The sequence below is a fragment of the Manis javanica genome, chromosome 9, assembly GCF_040802235.1.
Source record: "Manis javanica isolate MJ-LG chromosome 9, MJ_LKY, whole genome shotgun sequence".
Taxonomy (NCBI): domain Eukaryota; kingdom Metazoa; phylum Chordata; class Mammalia; order Pholidota; family Manidae; genus Manis; species Manis javanica.
Window position 1 is genome coordinate 112747287 of NC_133164.1, and position 6935 is coordinate 112754221.

The following is a 6935-nucleotide window of genomic DNA, read 5'->3' on the forward strand; positions in this document are numbered from 1 at the left end:
TAGTGGTTGTTTCCTGCTTTGATTTTGAGAATAACGTATGTCGGTCGCTTCGGTTTGGGGGATGCTTTGCTTCATGAGCCTGCCCTGCTCTCAGCCACATCTGATATTTATTGAACATCAATTTACAGAAGGTTCTGTGTACAGCACTATAGTGTGTTCCAAATAAATCTTGCCTGGAAGGAACTTCCAGTGTGGCTGTTTCAAATTTGGAATGTATTTTTCATTACAAAAAACGTCACCCATGTGACCCCTTTCCTAATAACCCAATGACAATGCTCTTCTTTAAGACTCCTCAGGACAGGGACTGTTTTCAAAACCAGAGTGGAAAATGTGAAGTGCATGCGATTGTCTTCCACTCGCCAACTTACAGGAAGAGACGTATAAAAATTATTTTTAAAAATTAACTTGGTTTTATGACTTCCATATATTGAAAACAATAAAGTTGATTGCAGCTTGGGGCTGCCCTGGACATTTCAGATCTTATGGGTAGTAGATGCAGGATATAGTTTTAACAGCACATGTTGGATTGTTTGTTTTCTAAGTAAAGCAATGTGGGGTACTAGTGGTAATGAAATATAACTGGAAGGTAGGAAAATGAGGAGAGAGTAGCAGTTGCGCAGATTCTGGAAGGAATTCTTTGTTTCTCAGCCTCGGCTCCTCTCCACTGCTTGCAGCAAGCGACCGACCGCTGGCCCTTGCAGACAGGCCCAATCCTACCCCTGACTAGGAAGCTCTTAAATAAAGGTGGTTGGGGGCTCCTGTGGCTATGATAGGTTCTGAGCCCTGAATCCTGCCAGACAGACCTGAGGTAGGGAAGGCTAAGTCCAAGGTCTTTAGAAAAGGCCTGCCTTGCTGGCATGTGCATACAGTGAGACAACGAATTTGACCGGATCTGTACTGTTGGAACTCAATCAGGAGTTGGGAGGGGTGCAAGTTGTAGTGCTCCAAAATCTTACGACTATAGACTATCTACGGTTAAAAGAACATATGGGATGTGAACAGATCCCAGAAATGGGTTGCTTTAACTTGTCTGATTTCTCTCAGACTGTTCAAGTACAGTTGGACAATATCCATCATATCATAGACAAATTTTCACAAATGCCTAGGGTGCCTAAATGGTTTTCTTGGCTTCACTGGAGATGGCTGGTAATTATAGATTTGCTTTGTTTATGTCACCGTATTCCTATTATGTTAATATGTGTGCGCAAGTTAGTTAGTAGTTTAAAACCTATACATGCTTAAGGTACTATACAAGAAGATATGTCAAAGAAATAATCAATCCTCCCATGTTTTCTTCCATATGCTACCTCTATAGCTTTTCTTCTTCCTTCCTAATTACAACCCTTACATAGAATTCGTGCCTCATATCGAATTTACCGAGTATCATAATTCCTCCAGGTGGTAAAGATACCTCGAGACAAGTGCTGGGCATAGAAGCCACAGGGCATAAATCTGCAAAGAAGTAAAAAGCTAACCTTTGCAAACAATATGGCTTCTCTCTCACTTACCAACTTTACATTTCCCTGTATGGCCCCGGAAGATGACTGGTTAGCCAGAGATGGGTAAGATTCCTCCTCGAGGGAGGAACAACCTAAGACAGGCACAGTCACAGGAGGGCCATCAGGTGAGAAATCGGAGAAAACAGTGGTGAAGCTTAGAACCTCACCCCCACCCCCGCCCCTGTTTTGAGAGAAAGCTTCTGCATCCGTGGATGTTTCATTGCCCTTGTCTAGCTCGGATTAGCGCATAGTATACAGGCACACACCTGATCATCTACAATTGCTCTCTTACAACACTAAACTATGTTTTCTACCTTTATCTTGCATCTACCTACCACTTCAGCATTTTATTAAAAATTAAAATAATAATAATAATAAAGGGAGAAATGTGGGATCCACATATAAATCAAGTATAAAAATCAAACGAATATTCATATTTGACCTGATTGTTTATAGTTCATAATGCGTGATCAAAACCGAAAGTTTCTGTGATAACTGCCCTTGTACTGTTCACCATGTAAGAACTTATTCACTATGTAAGAATTCATTCACCATGTAAGAACTTGTTCGTTATGCTTCAGAAGATTGGAGACTGACGAGAATTAGGCTTGAGATGGATTAATGATTGTGCATTGAGCATTGACCCCCCTATACAGAATTTTATTGTTGTTAACAACCATTTGATCAATAAATATGAGAGATGCCCTCTCAAAAAAAAAAAAAATTAAACACCAAACCAATTTATGAGGATGTGGAGGAAGATGGACAGTATGAAGACCACAACCTGTGACTCTTTTTCTAAAGTTGAAATAAAATTATTTTTTGAGAGATTTAAAAAAAAAAAAAAGGCCTGCCTTGCTCTGGCCAGTCCCCTTCTCTGAGCCCAAGCCCGGAAGTGAGGACCCTGCTCCCTGCTGGTGTACGTCTCCAATGTCAGCTGCCAGTCTTTCTGGACTCTGAGTACCGCCTCTACCAGCTTCTCTGCTGTCACGCTCTCTCTGCCTGTTGGAACATCCTGACCTCTGGGGTCAGGCCCACCCACTCACTCCAGGCTGAGAGCTGCCAGGACTCTGGATCCTTCAGACACTCTGCCGTAGACTCCCACCAAACCTCAGCCTGCCGCCTGCCACTGGCCTGTCACCAAGCAGCAACGTGGCCATGGTGGCCGGGTCCCATGCCTGGCCCTGTCCAGCCTGCTTCTCTATTCTCACATCACTGGGCCCTGTCCGTCTTCACTCTGAAAATCCAGTTAACACTGGGTGGTAGCACTGTTTAAATTTACATCAAAACTGAAACCTGTCCTTTCATAGACTCATATGCTATGGAAGCATCAGAGACAGTGCAAGCCTTTGGTTCAAGCTGCCTTATTCTTTACCCTGCCATCCCTTCTGAAAAACTGAAATTTTGGTCCCCATAAATTGTCTTATGCTGCCTGCTCCCTTCTGCCTGCTCTCTTCTGTGCATCTCCAACATCAAAAACATCGCTGAGTTGTGCTTCCCGTGCTTTGTGTTTCCCATGGTTTGTGTTATATACAAGATGCACTGTTTAGTTTTTGTTTTTTTTTTTGAGAGGGCATCTCTCATATTTATTGATCAAATGGTTGTTAACAACAATAAAATTCAGTATAGGGGGGGTCAATGCTCAATGTACAATCATTAATCCATCTCAAGTCTAATTCTCGTCAGTCTCCAATCTTCTGAAGCATAACGAACAAGTTCTTACATGGTGAACGAATTCTTAGATAGTGAATAAATTCTTACATGGTGAACAGTACAAGGGCAGTCATCACAGAAACTTTCGGTTTTGATCACGCATTATGAACTATAAACAATCAGGTCAAATATGAATATTCGTTTGATTTTTATACTTGATTTATATGTTGATCCCACATTTCTCCCTTTATTATTATTATTATTTTTACTTTTAATAAAATGCTGAAGTGGTAGGTAGATGCAAGATAAAGGTAGAAAACATAGTTTAGTGTTGTAAGAGGGCAAATGTAGATGATCAGATGATCAGGTGTGTGCCTAGGGACTAAGTATTAATCCAGGCTAGACAAGGGCAGCAAGACATCCACGGATGCAGAAGATTTCTCTCAAAGCAGGGGAGGTGAGGTTCTGAGCCTCACCTCTGTTGATCCCCAAATTCTCACCTGATGGCCCCCCTGCGACTGTGCCTGTCTTAGGTTGTTCCTCCCTCGAGGAGGAATCTTACCCGTCTCTGGCTAACCAGTCATCTTCCGGGGCCATACAGGGAAATGTAAAGTTGGTAAGTGAGAGAGAAGCCATATTGTTTGAAAAGGTTAGCTTTTTACTTCTTTGCAGATTTATGCCCTGTGGCTTCTATGCCCAGCACTTGTCTCGAGGTATCTTTACCACCTGGAGGAATTATGATACTCGGTAAATTCGATATGAGGCACGAATTCTATTTAAGGGTTGTAATTAGGAAGAAAGAAGAAAAGCTATAGATGTAGCATATGGAAGGAAACATGGGAGGATTGATTATTTCTTTGACATATCTTCTTGTAGAGTACACTGTTTAGTTTTATAAAAATAATTTTAGATTGAATACTCACCCTTCTCTTCCCCAGTGGCAACTATCAGTATCCCCCACGTGGGAATCTGTGCGCACGTGCGGGGTGCCCACTGAAATGAGTGAGTGACACTGGCAGGTAGAGCACCTCCCTTCGATCTTCCCGTCCATAATAAAACTGGGGACACTTGCCACTGGCGATATGCCAGGCACTCACTGTACTAAGGGCCCTCCACGCACCCATATTCAGTCCTCCTCACAGTCGTGTGAAATGGGCCCTCTGATTAGTTGGATAAGATTGTTGGGTGAGAAATTGGAGGCTTCGAGAGATAAGCAATTTGCTAACTTTCACAATTAGTGCAGGGCAGGGCAAGATGGAGATTTGAATCCAAGTTGGGGATTCTGGCTATTCTGTTAGGAAGGAAGGACTCAGCTCTGTGCCACAGGGAAGTCGGATACAGTGAGACAAGAAACCAAAGTCAAGAAAGCAAAATAAGTTTTGATGCACTCTGCACAGAGTAACAGAGCGGGCCTGCCTAAGGTGAGACAGGCCCAGCCTAATTCTGAGGCTTCTTTTATGTGGTTTTGGCAGGGCAGAGAGGTCCTTGATTGGCAGTGCTTAGCTCTCTAGGCTGGTTCTGTTTGGTGACATGGGGACAGGGACTGTGCTGTGCCTGTGCTTCTAATGTTTCCTATCTGGGAGGACCCTGGACATTTCCTCAGTCACTCTTGGACCCTGTGGCTTCATCTGATTAACTCTCTGAGTCACTTCTGGCTTTCTGGCTCTACCTGATCCACTCCCTGAGTCATTTTGGAGGGCCCTTTCTCCTTTTCATCCTGCTCATTTCTGTCTTTCTGCCTAACAGTTCTTCTCGGCACCAACTAACGCAGGTTATATATGTGCTTTGACATGAGGAAGCAGTTAATGGCTTATCTAAGGTAATATCCATAATCAGAAACCATCAGATGGCAGATCTAGTGTAGAACAGACTTTGTTTTTACAAAACTTCATCACTGACTTCTATCAGCCATGATGACCCAATTGTCCTTTTTGGCTTAGAGAGGGGATGATAAAGACAAAACTTGCAGAAAAGTAACTGAAGAGAGCTGAAATGGAAATCAAAGAGGATGTGTAGTAGCCCACAGGATGTTAGACCCGGAAGTGATTAAGTTTAGTCGGGAAGCCAAGGAGGATGTCGCTGTTTCTTCCTCAGGTGTCCGAAAATATCCCCACTTTTGCCAAAGCACATGGTGGTCACAGGTCACACAGGAGAGTGGCCACCCCACAGAACCTCAGCCCAGAGGACTCAGATTACCCGAAGCCCCATCAGCCACCAAGACAACGGCCAAGAGCTCTGACTTTGAAACACGCTCTCCTGGGGTTCAGATTCCATCTCCACCACTTACCAGCCACATGACTTTGGATGAAGGACAATGTCACCACCTTAAGAGATTACATCTAAAGGCACTAAGCCTAGTTTCTCAGCATTCAATATGTAGTAGCTATTATATTTGTTACTAATTATGATTATGTACTAATAATATATGCAGTAAAAATTCAAAGCATTTTGAAGAGAAACAAAACCTCCTGTGGAAGTCAATTGACAGAGACCCATTATGTAAAGTGCACTTGACACATTTGCAGAAGCGAAGAGAAAGGAGTCACTCCTAAAAGGCTTAAAACCAAGAAATGAATATTCGTACCCAGATGTCCTGGGGCAATCCAATATGGTGCAACAGACAAAAATATCCCCAGACCTGGAGGAGAAACAAATTTCAGGCCAGAACCGTTTCCTTGTTGGCACTAATTAGGAGTTTAAGCCAGTTCCTTAGTGATGAGGAATTTTTTATCATAGAACTCATTTTAATCTCTAATAGTTAATCATGAATAATATAAAGACTGAAAATGATCACTATCGCAGAGTGCGGCTTTCGTCACTTCCAAATTATTTAACTATTTTTATAAGATCTGGAGTTATAAACTCCCTCCAGGTATTTTCTCTGCCAGAGATACCTCCTGTGGAGTTGTCTTGTCTCTCCCAGTCAAGGTCCTCGGACAGAGTGGAAAAACGAGCGGAGCTTATTTCTGGTGGGAAATGAGACAAGATGCACAGTGTAGGGGGTGGAAGAATTTTCCCTTCTAGGTCCTTTGACTGTTCAAACAATTAAAATGACAATAGGATGGATGATCAGGAGAAAAACAAATTTAATTACATATGTATAGGAGCATGATAAAGACAAGAGGACTCAAAAGGCAGCCAGGTAACAGGGCTTATATAACCTCCTGAGCTAAGGAAAGGGTAGAGGTCTGCCGCACAGAGGGGAGGAAGGCCAGTCCTAGGAAGGGAGGGGACACATTTGGAAAACAATGTTGTCCTGTTATGTGGTAAGTTTCTCAGGTAAAAAAGAATCGCTGTAGCAGCTCTCTTCCTGGTACGGACCCTCTCCCGTGTAAGCGTAAGCAGTGGGAGGAGGTAAAGAGCTTTTCCTGAATCTGCTGGGTTTTGATTGCCTTTGGCTCAAACTAATCCTCAAATTAAAGTGGAGATAACCCCATTTTGAGGACGTCTTCTGAACTCCTTCAACAGTCATAGGAGAAAGGTCACCCAAAGTGCAGTCAGGTCACAGGTCAGAGGGCGGACAGCCAGGTTTAGCCCTGTCTCTTCGTGATCCCATGTCCGGTCCACGAGTAGGTCCTGCCAGGTCTCCCATCAAGCTAGAACCTGAATCCCTCCTTTCTCCATCGCTCCACTGTTACAGCATCATCTGTCCTCTCTCGTTCCCTCAGATCAATTCTCCAGTCAACAGCTAGAATGATCCCCTTAAACCTAAACTCATCTCACGGCACTGCATTGCTTTAACCCTTCAATAAGCAAAAAAACGTGTCCTCCTTGCATGGCTCA